Source organism: Felis catus, chromosome D3 (assembly GCF_018350175.1).
Source record: "Felis catus isolate Fca126 chromosome D3, F.catus_Fca126_mat1.0, whole genome shotgun sequence".
In the NCBI taxonomy this organism is placed as follows: Eukaryota; Metazoa; Chordata; class Mammalia; order Carnivora; family Felidae; genus Felis; species Felis catus.
The window spans coordinates 92,234,999-92,248,709 of NC_058379.1; the positions used below are offsets into that span (position 1 = coordinate 92,234,999).

Sequence of the window (13,711 nt, forward strand, 5' to 3'; positions counted from 1 at the left end):
AAGCTATTACTGAAATAATGAACCACAACTATTACGATCCCCCAAGTCCGCTGTGGTGACCCCAGATGCCCATCCGATGTTTCCTCTGTAGAGTCACGTGAAAATGAACCACCGTCAGGCTGGAATCAGGTAACACGCAATTTGATGGTAGGTCATTGCGGGTGATGAAGCAAATGCTTACAGCATCTTTTATAAGGAGGTACATCTGGTTCTTTTCATTTCCTTATTTAAAATGGAAGGAACTTAAACATAGGAAGATATTAATGATGCAGGGAATATTCTGGTAAGCTAGTCTAGCTCTGAGGCTAAAAGGCAGAGCCTTAGTTCACTAGCCACGGGCCTGTGATACGGAAACAAGTAAATGCTGAGAAATTTGTTAAGCTGTTAAATGTTCATGCACAATTAAGAGGATTCCAAGATGAGTATCGATACGTCGATAGAGCAATTTTATATTCCGGTACTTGAGGGGGGTAAACCTACGGCTTCAATGCCAGACGATGCTTCAGGATGGGATTTGAATTGGTGTTAACACTGTGCCTCGCTCTTTCCGTCAGGAAGCCAAACGCAGTGAAATTAGGTGATGCTCTAGACCAATCATTCTCAAACATTTTGGTCTGAGGATCTCCTGTCACCCTTAAAAACCCCTGAGGATCCCCAAGGAATTTTGCCCCTGTGACTTCCATCAAAATCCCTCTAGGTAAGTATCCTACCCAGAAGAGATTAGACAACTTTTTGCTCCATAGAGAACGAATATGTACAAGTTTACATTAAGTAAAAGAAAACTTAGAACGAATTCTCAGGTGACCTTAGAGAAAAAGGAATGTGTTCCCTTAAAATAAAAAGTCTGCATCTAATCTATTTTTTCTTCTTATTTCTTCGCCTAGGTGTTAAGGCATTTGAACAATTTAAGTAGGCGTTTAAAATATGTTTTCACTCTTATGTGGATCCTGAGAAACTTAACAGAAGACCATGGGGGAGGGGAAGGAAAGAAAAAAAAAAGTTAGAGAGGGAGGGAGCCAAACCATAAGAGACTCTTAAAAACTGAGAATAAACTGATGGGGGTGGGAGGGAGGGAGGGTGGGCGATGGGCATCGAGGAGGGCACCTGTTGGGATGAGCCCTGGGTGTTGTGTGGAAACCAATTTGACAATAAATTTCATATTAAAAAATAAATTATTTTATCCTAAAATCAAAAGAAAATAGGCTTCAGAGAACGAGGAATACGCATGGGGTGACCTTCCCACAGGTACCAGTGATGGACACGTTCTGGCCAGCACATCATCCCAGAAGCACTGACTCTGGAGGGATCACTTCCTGTTTCTGACTCCCGCCGCGGACCGCACACTCCTGTCAGTGTGGTCCTGTGGGAGCCGACTGGGGGTGTAATTCTCGCTTATTTACTAAGGCAATGTGACTTCCTCTACTGAACTGGCCACAGGAATAAACCCTATTTGATTCATTTATCACCAAGGAAGTCAAGTCCGGTTGCCAGGCATGGCTTTGTTGCCATGGGATCCACGGTGAGAAGCTGCCTTGGTTATTAAGTGACTTCCATCCCCAATTAACACTGTGCAGCCATGTCCGACGTTGATTGGAACACGGCTTTGCTTTGGATGAGCATCTCTGACATTCGCATGCCGCATTTGCTTTCTCCCTCTCTCTTTTCAATTTGAGACACCTCACTGATTAAAAATAACTCTAGTTGGGGAGCACCTGGCTGGCTGAGTCAGTGAAACCTGTGATTCTTGATCTTGGGGTTGTGAGTTCGAGCCTCAGTTAGGGTAGAGATTACTTAAAAAAAATAGAATCTTAAAAAAAAAAGGGACTATCGTTTGACCAAACTGTTAAGCTATTTCCCGGTACTGTGGTCTTCCTCAATGTGGGGGAGGTACGTTCCAAGTCCCCCAGTGGATGTCTGAAACTTCAGATAGCACTGAACCCTAAGTAGACTGTGTTTTTCCCCTGTACATAATAGTTACCATAAGGTTTAATTTCTAAGTTAGGCCCAGTAAGAGATTAACTACAAGGCTTAATGGTAAAATAGGACAATAATAATACACTGTGATAAAAGTTAGGTGAATGTGTTCTCTCTCAAAATCCTGTATTGTGCCGCACACACTCTTCTTCCTGTGGTGACGAGAGATGATGAAATGCTCACGTGAGGAGGTGATGCGGGTGAATGACCCGGGCGTGTGACATAGCAGTAGGCTACCACGACCTTCTGATGATAAGTCAGGATCATCGGCTTTGGGACCACGTTAGGCTGCGGAAAGCGAAACTGCGGATAAGGGGGCACAATGGTACCCCAAATCATGCTTTTTACACTACGTTTCCTGAACGAATTCTTAGTTTGAAATCTGCTCCCCCGAGATTCTCCCTAATTTTGAGGCTGAATGTCAGCGGTAAGAACCTTGGAAACACATGGGTGACGTCTTACCACGTCATTCCAGACCACATCATCCTGAACATTTGAAACTTGCTTTCCAAATGAACAAATGCTCAGCAGTGCTTGGGAAACCTCCAGTCCTGCCCTGGGTCAGCTTTGGCCAAGTCTGCGGGGTGGGGCCCCGGAATCTAAAAGTTTGACAGCCTTTCAGTTGATTCCTATGCACATCATGGTTTCAAGTGGCCCTAAATGCCTTCTTTTGGTTCCCCTTTCTCTTCTTGGATCATGTGCTACTTCAGTTACCTAAATTCTGGTGGAGGAAGGAAGCTGACTCCTGAAATATCTTGCATTTTTTCATAAAACCAGCTTATATGTCAGGTCTTTAAAGCCTGTTGTTTTTTGTTTTTTGTTTTTTTTTTTTTTCCCAGCATATGGACAGAATTTACTGATAATTCTGTTCATTGAATCCCAAGCCTCGTTATCAGGGTTTTGCAGAATTACAGGCCTTTAGCCAAGACGAAACCGAAGCGAAGCCATTCTAAGACTCGGGGTCAGAAGATCCTGGTTCAAATCCTGACTCCCCGAAGTTCTGGCTGAGTTTTTAAGCAAGGTCCTCTGAGTCTCTGTTTCCTCATTTTGTAAAACAGGAATAGTAATACTTACATTCTAAGTTTCCTGAGCGTGTTAAGGTACCTGAGATAATGCCTGTGGCAAGAGGCCATGTGTTAAATACAAAGGTTAAGGAGACAATTGCTCTTCTGACCCGAGGATTTGATGCAAGAAATGCTTGTCCTGGGCCTGTGTACCTTTGGGAGCACTAGGACCATTTCGGTACATATCTAGCCTCCCATCACTGGGGGTGTGAGGCTGGGAAAGCCAGACACTCACCATTTACCAGGACTCCTCAGCTCCATCTCAGCCTTCCAGACCAAATTTCCATCTCATCTGTGAACTTCGCCACCTGCAAATAATGTAGCGGAAGGTCCGGAAAACAAGCAAGCACGGTCAACGCAGTAGCAGAATTGGTTACTGAGTGGGAAACAAAGGCAAAAGAACAGATTAAATTTCCTTATGACCTTCAGCCCGTTGGCCAGTCCTTGAAGCAGGCAGGGTGACCTTCCTCTGGGACCTCAGCTGCCTCAGTTGACGCTTTGCTAATGGCAAATGTCAATCTTAGCTTAACATTGCCCTGACCCCCCAGGATCCTGGGAGTCGACTTCAAACATACAGAGATCCCTTTGAAAAATTCCTTTTTCTCAACCCCCCTCAAAGTATATGTTGACAATCACTCTAAGCTCATGGCCCCATAATAGGTATCTGAAAGGTCTCATGCCTGAGGTTTTACTAGACAGTAGTAAATGACCTCTTCCTAACAGCATCTAGCCCCCTTGAGGTCCTGGAAACCTTGTTTTCAAATTCCTTAGAGACTTAAGCTGTCCCTAACGCCCGCCCAACCTGAAGGTATATAATCAGTCAGTGGACACAACCCCAGCACAGCTGTTTCTGCCCACGGATCCTGTCCCTGTGCTTTAATAAAACCACCTTTTTGCACCGAAGACGTCTCACGAATTTTTCTTGGCCGTTGGCTCTGAACCCCAACATTTTCTACATCAGTTACTCTTTGACATTCCGCTTGGAATTACTTCAAGTGTTTGACAAAAGAGTAATGGATCGTAGCACACTCCCTCTGCCCTGCTGCTCCCCTGAAATGACCACGCGCCTCTCGGGTCAGTGGACAGGACGGGGAGGGACCACCGGCTGGGAAGGACGGGGAGGGGCAGGGACTCAGGATTTCAGCAACAGTGTGGGAGTCCCTGGGTTTCCTTTCTGTCCCCGTAGCCTTCGGGCCGGGTGCCAAAGGCCTTCAACCCCGAGCTGCCAACCAGCTTTGTCAAATGAAATGAACAAAAGCCTGCTGTCTCTAGCCTCAGGGCCAGGAAGGGGGAGCCCCAACTGAGAGACTGGGGAGCCCTGAGACCCGTGCCATCAGGGGTGCTCTGGGCAGTCCCAGTGGCTCCAGCAGGAGGGCCAACCTCACCCCAACTGGGCGCCAGGGTGTGGTCTCACCACGAGGGAGCCGCGCCTGTGTCCTGTGTCCTCAGCGGGTGGCAGAGGGGAACCGGTGAAGTCTGGAGGCCAGGGGAAGGGCTCACCCCCTAGTGGTGCCACCAGCAGAGACTGAGTGGAGCCTCAGTGGCCCCAGAAGCACCGAGCATTAGGGGCTCTGGAAACAAAAATGCCCCTGGAAGGGCGGCCCTCAAAGCCGGCCTGAACCTGCATCTTGATGGGGTTTTGGGGTCCTGGTGGGGGGTTCAGAGCTGACAGCCAAGAAAGAATTCTTGAAGAAAAAAAAGATGATTTTATGAGAGCACGGGACAGGAGCCGTGGGCAGACATCCACGCTGGCATTGTGAGGAGACTGGTTGTATCCCACGGAGCTGGGGAAGTAAAGACAAGGGAAGTTTCCAGAAGGACTTTCATATGTTAAAGACTCACAGGTCCTGGAGGCCAAGCTACAGTCAAGCTATTTTTCCCTCTAGCAAAGCATTAGCATTAAGACAGTAGGGAGTTCTGGAAGAATTCTACTGTGCCTGCCTCAAGTATTTGTCAAAGGGCTGCAGGTTATAACGAAATTTAATTCTAGTTGCCATTTGCCTCTGCCTTTGTTTCCCACATCATTATGATTCACGGCCCAAATTAGCTTCAGGACAGGAAACCCCAGGGGCCAGCTGGAGTGGGAGCCCAGAATCCTGGCCTCTGGTTCCTGGTTCCTGCTGTGCGGGTTGGAGACACTCTTGTTTGGGGAGGAGTTGATGGCCAGGAGTTGATGGCCAAGCTATCAGCAGGTGGGAGGGAAGAGGGATCAAACGTGGAATCCTTCACGTTTTAACAGTAGACTGTCACCTATTTGGAAGAACTTGTCACACACAAGTAAGTGATTTTGCCTGAAAGAAAAGCAGCCCAAACGAGTGCCTTTAAAATGCCGAATCCATTTTCTGGGCTGCTCAACCTAGATTACTGAGTAAAGCGGAGAAGGGTCATTTACTGGTGTTCCCATGACTCAGTACAACCTGAGCACAGAACACGTTTCTAACTCGCTGAGTTAAAACTATTTCCCTGTTGCCAGTTAGTGATAAAGATCAGTTTTGAAGGTTATATTCGGTGCACCGGGAAAAACGGGGATGTTTCTCTCTTTCTGTCTTGCTGTGCTGTTACTCCAGTACTTAGTAATCTAATTCCCAACGCCACGGCCGGAAATCACACAGCAAGAGGTGCCGTGTCAGAAAGAGACTCCTGCCTACCTCTGGCCGAGTCGCCAACTATTCCCATGCCTCGGCTTAAACAGGTGGAGATGTGTTTTCAAAAATCGAATATTAGCGAATATGTATTTTTTCAAAGGTTGGAAATTCCACGGGTTAGGCTGGAATTAGAAACTCAGACTGATCAGGCAACGTCCGAGTGACCATGGCGCGCTGGCAGGACACGGACTCGAGGGACACTGGGCGTGGGGGATGGGCTGCTGGAAATGCCACCTGCCACACTTCCTCCTCTAGAAAGCAAACCTACCAGTAGCAAAGCCGAAGAATCAGTTTGCCTTAAAGTCAACTGTTTCTTGACATTTTCTGTCACACGTTGGTAAGAAACTAAAACACGACTGGGCAGTGATTCCCGTGGCCATTTCCCACCAGGTTCAAGGCTGCTACAAAGTCATTGCACTGATTAGCGCTCTATGCAAGAGGCGTATAGCTTCTTCTTTGAGTGGTCTCCCTCTGAATGTCTATTTTCCTACGCACTTACTTCCTGTGTGCAGAAACGCACAACTAAAGACTCGTCTGTGCATAATGTGAGGGCCATAAACACGTCGACACCATAAACACGTCGACTGAAATGCGCTTCTTGATGGAGAGAATGGTCTTGACGAGACCAGCCCTTGTACATTGCTGACGTTTCATTTTCGGGCAGACACCGTCCCCTCTGGCTTTGGTGCATCCGTGTTTTGGGACACGGCAGGGACGCGGACCCTTGTGGCCATGGGCTCCGTCCGTGCTGCCCTTACTTGTCCACAACCTCGCGTGGAGCATCCCGGCTGCTGAGCGCCCAGCTCCCTCGGGGCGCTGCTGAGTCCCCCGGTCGTGGGAACGTCCCCGCACAGTCTGCTGTGACTGAAGCAGAGGCCTCGGGTGGAAAAGCAGCGGTAGTTTCTAAAACCAAATGCACATTTTGAATGAGCTTTTGAAAAATATGTTGCGTGCATTTATCTAGGAAAAAGGGTCTATAATTACTACCAATCGTGAACTTGGGAGAAGAGAACCTTTCAAGACACTGACAAAAATATTTTACTTAGCTATTGTATTTGTTTTGAAAGACCCCTGCTTAGCTTAATAACACACCCCCACCCTATCTTCAGTTCCGTAACGCCTCACTTGCAGGGCTTGCACTTCCACCAGTTGACAAACAGGATATCTGCAGTTAGACATCCGTACCCTGGGAGAGCTGTACCCCCCACCTTTCCCTACGCAAGACAGGAACAGGTTTTCACATAAATAACGATGACCGCTTTCATCTCGCTTCTGTAAACCTGCTTGCGCTCCCAAACCGGAGGTCCCCTGCCGCTTCGCACCCGGGCTCCAAGTTGCATCTGCCGAGAGAAACTCCATTTCCCAAGCTTTCCCAGGACGAAATTACCCCCAACCCTAACCACCACCGAGCAGAGAGCCTACCACCAGCCTGTATGCAAATGTAACTCAAAATGGTATAAAAGACCTGTAACCCCGTATATCGGGGCTCTCCCGCTTTCCAACACTGGGGAGCCCTGGTGCACCAGTAAAGACTCTCTGCCGACGTCGGAGTGCCGTGTGGTTCTTTGCGCCAACTCTCATTCCATAGGGCTTAGGAGCTTGGCTCCTAACATTTGGTGCGTTGGCCGGGAAACCGAGGGAAGGCAAGAGAACCCCGGCCCCGTCGGTGGATGACTCTCCGGCCCGGGCCACTGACGGACTGACTGAAGACAGACTTCTGTGCCTTTGTCTACACACAGGTATTGTGTTCTATGTTTTGTCTCTGAACTGTGAATTCTGAGGCCGGCCGGCCACCTCAGTAGGAGTGTTGAAGGAGGACAGACGTGTCCTGAACCTTCACACCCCAGCCCCGAGGGACGCCTCGGTGGTGTTTGTAGGGGAGAACTGACAAGTTCGTCAGACTCCCCAAATCCGTAGGCAGGCCTCCCCTGCCATCTGAATCTGAATACCTGGCCGCGGCTCCTTGGTTGTTGTCTAGTCTGTGTTGTCTGGTCTGTATCGACATTGTAGTCATATTCGTGTGTGTGTGTGTAAGTGTGCGTGTGTGGACGCGTGGACAGGACGACACAGCCATGGGACAGACACTGACTACTCCTCTATCTTTGACTCTGACTCATTTCTCGGACGTCCAGGCAAGAGCTCGCAATCTATCCGTTGAGGTTCGAAAAGGTCGATGGCGAACTTTTTGTTCATCGGAGTGGCCCACCCTATCTGTAGGGTGGCCCCGGGACGGGACTTTTGACCTCTTTGTTATATTACAGGTTAAGACAAAGGTAATGGATCCTGGACCACAAGGTCATCCAGATCAAGTGGCCTATATCCTCACCTGGGAGGATCTCATCCGGAATCCTCCGGCATGGGTGAAACCCTTCCTTCCTTCCTGCCCCACTTCTCAGTCTACCCTCCTTCCCCTGAAAACCTCCAAAAACCGAGCCTCAACCCAAACTCCAGATCCGCCCAAACCGGTTTTTCCCGATGAGTCCCAAAGGGACTCCCTCCTCCTAGACGCTTTGTCTTCGCCGCCCCACGCCCCCGAAGAGACTTCACCGCCCCACAACCCCCTCTTACTACCTCCACCCTATAATTCACCCCTGGCCCCCGTCTCCGTCCTGTCCCCGGTGCCCCCTACTTCCCCTCCTGCCTCCAGTTCCTCCTCCCCCTCCCCAACTTCTTCCCCCGCCTGTACGTCAGCCCCATCCTCTACTCCAGCCCCACCCGATCTAACTCCCCAGACCCCACCTCAGACCCCCCGCCTCCGTCTCCGGCGATCGGACGACCCGAATGGCCCTCCCACTTGGCAATCTTCCCTGTTTCCTCTCCGGACAGTCAACCGGACTGTCCAATATTGGCCATTTTCTGCATCCGATCTCTATAATTGGAAAACTCATAACCCTTCCTTTTCCCAAGAACCCCAGGCCCTAACCTCACTAATAGAGTCTATCCTCCTCACACACCAGCCTACCTGGGACGACTGCCAGCAGCTCTTACAGGTCCTTTTGACTACCGAGGAAAGGCAACGAGTTCTCCTGGAGGCCCGGAAAAATGTGCCGGGGCCTGGAGGTCTTCCAACTCAGCTTCCCAATGAAATAGATGAAGGGTTTCCCCTCACCCGCCCGGACTGGGACTATGAAACGGCTCCAGGTAGGGAGAGTCTCCGAATCTATCGCCAGGCTCTGTTGGCGGGTCTCAAGGGGGCAGGGAAACGGCCCACCAATTTGGCCAAGGTAAGGACCATAATCCAAGGAAAAGAGGAGAGCCCCGCAGCCTTTATGGAACGGCTTCTAGAGGGGTTTCGGATGTATACTCCATTTAACCCCGAGGCTCCAGAACATAAGGCTACCGTGGCCATGTCATTCATAGATCAGGCAGCGTCTGATATAAAAGGAAAGCTCCAACGGCTAGATGGGATTCAAACCTATGGGTTGCAGGAACTAGTTAGAGAGGCAGAAAAGGTATATAACAAAAGGGAGACCCCAGAAGAAAAGGAGGCTAGGCTAGCAAAAGAGCAGGAAGCACAGGAGGAACGAAGAGATCGAAAGAGAGATAAACATCTAACAAAAATCCTGGCAGCTGTAGTGACAGAAAATAGAACAGGAAAGTCAGGGGAAACGAAGAGGCGGCCCAAAATAGAAAAAGACCAATGTGCCTATTGCAAAGAGCGCGGGCACTGAATCAAAGACTGCCCTAAGCGCCTTAGAGACTCAAAGAAATCTACCCCCATACTCACCTTGGGCGAAGAGAGAGAGTAGGGGCGTCAGGGCTCTGGAGCCCCCCCCCGAGCCCCGGCTAACTTTATCTGTAGGGGGGCATCCCACCACCTTCCTGGTGGACACAGGAGCTCAGCACTCGGTCCTAACCAAGGCAAACGGGCCTCTGTCCTCTCGTACCTCTTGGGTTCAAGGAGCGACAGGAAGAAAAATTCACAAATGGACTAACTACCGTACGGTTGATTTAGGGCAAGGGACAGTGACACACTCTTTTCTGGTAGTACCCAAATGCCCATACCCCCTTTTAGGACGAGACCTCCTAACCAAGCTTGGAGTTCAGATCCATTTCTCCAAAGCGGGGGCCCAAGTGCTAAACCGGGATGGCCAGCCTATCCAAGTCTTAACTGTGTCCTTACAAGACGAACACAGACTTTTTGAAACCCCGGTCACCACTAACCTCCTCGAAGCCTGGCTGCAGGACTTTCCCCAGGCCTGGGCAGAAACGGGAGGGCTTGGTCGAGCCAAATGCCAGGCCCCAATCATAATTGACCTAAAGCCCACGGCAATGCCTGTATCTATCAGGCAGTATCCCATGAGCAAGGAGGCTCATATGGGCATTCAGCCACACATTACCAGATTTCTAGAGCTTGGGGTCCTGCGACCTTGCCGCTCACCTTGGAATACCCCTCTCTTACCAGTGAAAAAACCTGGTACTCGAGACTACAGGCCTGTCCAAGACTTAAGGGAGGTCAACAAAAGGACTATGGATATCCATCCTACGGTCCCCAATCCCTATAACTTGCTCAGCACCCTGAGCCCAGACCGTACCTGGTACACAGTACTGGACCTAAAAGATGCATTCTTTTGTTTACCCTTGGCCCCCCAGAGCCAAGAACTGTTTGCTTTCGAATGGAGGGACCCTAAAAGAGGAATCTCAGGCCAATTAACCTGGACCCGCTTACCCCAAGGGTTCAAAAACTCCCCCACTCTCTTTGATGAGGCTCTTCACAGGGACCTAACTGACTTCCGGACTCAACATCCAGAAGTAACACTACTCCAATATGTGGATGACCTTCTTCTGGCCGCCCCCACAAAAGAAGCCTGCATACTAGGTACCAGACATCTGCTCCGGGAATTAGGAGAAAAAGGATACCGGGCATCCGCCAAGAAGGCCCAGATTTGCCAAACCAAGGTAACCTACCTGGGGTACATACTGAGTGAGGGGAAAAGATGGCTCACCCCTGGGCGAATAGAAACTGTGGCTCGCATTCCGCCGCCCCAGAACCCCAGAGAGGTACGTGAATTCCTGGGAACTGCTGGGTTCTGTCGCTTATGGATACCTGGGTTCGCTGAGCTAGCCGCCCCCCTCTATGCCCTCACGAAAGAGAGTGCACCCTTCACCTGGCAGGAAAAACATCAGTCAGCCTTTGAGGCCCTAAAAGAGGCCCTCCTCTCCGCCCCGGCTCTCGGGTTGCCAGACACCTCCAAGCCCTTTACCCTTTTCATAGACGAGAAACAAGGAATTGCCAAAGGAGTTCTAACCCAAAAATTAGGGCCCTGGAAGAGGCCAGTAGCATACCTGTCCAAAAAGTTGGACCCTGTGGCAGCGGGGTGGCCCCCATGTCTTCGTATCATGGCAGCCACTGCTATGCTGGTCAAGGACTCTGCCAAATTAACCCTTGGACAGCCACTAACTGTTATCACCCCGCATGCTTTAGAGGCCGTAGTGCGGCAGCCACCGGACCGATGGATAACCAACGCACGCCTAACTCACTACCAGGCCCTCCTACTGGACACAGACCGCATCCAATTTGGACCTCCGGTTACCTTGAACCCTGCCACGTTGCTACCGGCACCGGAAGACCAACAGAGCGCACACGATTGCCAGCAAGTACTGGCTGAGACCCATGGGACACGGGAAGATCTTAAAGATCAAGAGCTCCCAGATGCGGATCACTCTTGGTATACGGACGGGAGCAGTTACATCGACTCAGGTACCCGGAGGGCGGGAGCAGCGGTAGTAGATGGCCACCACATCATATGGGCACAATCACTACCTCCTGGCACGTCTGCCCAAAAGGCTGAGCTGATAGCGCTCACCAAGGCCCTAGAGCTATCCGAAGGGAAAAAGGCTAACATATACACAGATAGCCGATATGCCTTTGCAACGGCTCATACACATGGGAGTATTTATGAAAGAAGGGGCCTACTAACCTCAGAAGGAAAAGAAATTAAAAACAAAGCTGAAATCATTGCATTATTAAAGGCCCTTTTTCTTCCTCGAAGAGTAGCCATAATTCATTGCCCCGGGCATCAGAAAGGACAAGGCCCAATTGCAACAGGAAATAGACAGGCAGACCAAGTAGCCAGGCAAGTCGCTGTGGCAGAAACGTTGACCTTGACCACAAAACTTGAAGAAACCGATCTTACGACCAACAAATATGCTTACACCCCAGATGACCAGGAAGAGGCAAAGGCCATAGGGGCTGTACTGAATCAGGACACTAAAGACTGGGAAAAAGAAGGAAAGATAGTCCTTCCCCGAAAGGAAGCCCTGGCAATGATCCAACAAATGCACGCCTGGACACATTTAAGTAATCAGAAGCTGAAGTCACTGATTGAAAAAACTGACTTCTTAATCCCTAAGGCAGGCACCCTCATAGAACAGGTGACCTCCGCCTGTAAGGTCTGTCAACAGGTAAACGCTGGGGCTACCCGAGTGCCAGAAGGAAAACGGACTCGTGGTAACCGCCCAGGAGTCTATTGGGAAATAGACTTTACTGAAGTAAAGCCTCACTATGCGGGGTATAAGTACTTATTAGTGTTTGTAGACACCTTTTCAGGATGGGTAGAAGCCTACCCCACCCGACAAGAAACGGCACACGTGGTAGCCAAGAAGATTTTAGAAGAAATCTTCCCCAGATTTGGACTTCCCAAGGTAATCGGGTCAGATAACGGGCCGGCCTTCGTTTCCCAGGTAAGTCAGGGGCTCGCCAGGACACTGGGGATTAATTGGAAATTACACTGTGCATATAGGCCCCAGAGCTCAGGACAGGTAGAAAGAATGAATAGAACAATAAAAGAGACCCTTACTAAATTGACCTTAGAGACTGGCTTAAAAGATTGGAGACGCCTCCTATCTCTGGCCTTGTTAAGAGCCAGAAATACACCCAACCGTTTCGGGCTCACCCCATATGAAATCCTTTATGGGGGACCCCCCCCTTTTTGTCAACCTTGCTCAATTCCTTCTCCCCCTCCGATCCTAAGACTGATTTACAAGCCCGACTAAAAGGGCTGCAAGCGGTGCAGGCCCAAATCTGGACACCCCTGGCCGAACTGTATCGGCCAGGACATCCACAAACTAGCCACCCATTTCAGGTAGGAGACTCCGTGTAAGTCCGGCGGCACCGCTCTCAAGGATTGGAGCCTCGTTGGAAGGGACCTTACATCGTCCTGCTGACCACGCCCACCGCCATAAAGGTTGACGGGATTGCCGCCTGGATTCACGCATCGCACGCCAAAGCAGCCCCAAAAACCCCTGGACCAGAAACTCCCAAAACCTGGAAGCTCCACCGTTCGGAGAACCCTCTTAAGATAAGACTCTCCCGTGTCTGACTGCTAATCCACCCTGTCCCTGCACGAACCCAAAATGAAACCCCCAGCAGGAATGGTCTTTCTGTGGGTCCTCACAAGCTTGGGGGCGGGAATTGGAGCTAAAATTGTCAAAGAGGGGAACCCACATCAGGTTTACACCTTGACTTGGCAAATCTACTCCCAGAGTGGGGAAGTTGTCTGGGAGGTCCAAGGTAACCATGCGCTTAACACTTGGTGGCCCCCACTTACCCCTGATTTTTGCCAGCTGGCAGCTGGACTAGACACTTGGGATATCCCCCTGGTTTACCACTTTAGTCTCCTCCCTCATGGGCCCCTTAATACTCCTACTATTAATACTGGTGTTCGGACCCTGCATCCTTAACCGCTTGGTACAGTTCATAAGAGAAAGACTCTCTGTCATCCAGGCCTTGGTTCTAACCCAACAGTACCACCAACTAAGACAATTTGATGCAGAAAGGCCAGATACAATCGAATGAAAGGTTTCATTCGACGCCAAAAGAAAATGGGGGAATGAAAGACCCCTGCTTAGCTTAATAACACACCCCCACCCTATCTTCAGTTCCGTAACGCCTCACTTGCAGGGCTTGCACTTCCACCAGTTGACAAACAGGATATCTGCAGTTAGACATCCGTACCCTGGGAGAGCTGTACCCCCCACCTTTCCCTACGCAAGACAGGAACAGGTTTTCACATAAATAACGATGAC

General features: G+C 50.0%; 1 long non-coding RNA gene across 1 annotated transcript; it reads left to right on the plus strand.

The window, feature by feature from the left end:
- The first annotated feature begins 7,381 nt into the window (after window positions 1-7,381).
- LOC111560474 lies at window positions 7,382-13,473 on the plus strand. The gene is made up of 2 exons (XR_006587806.1): window positions 7,382-7,422; window positions 12,769-13,473. It is a non-coding gene; the product is annotated as an uncharacterized LOC111560474 (long non-coding RNA).
- Window positions 13,474-13,711: the final 238 nt, after the last annotated feature.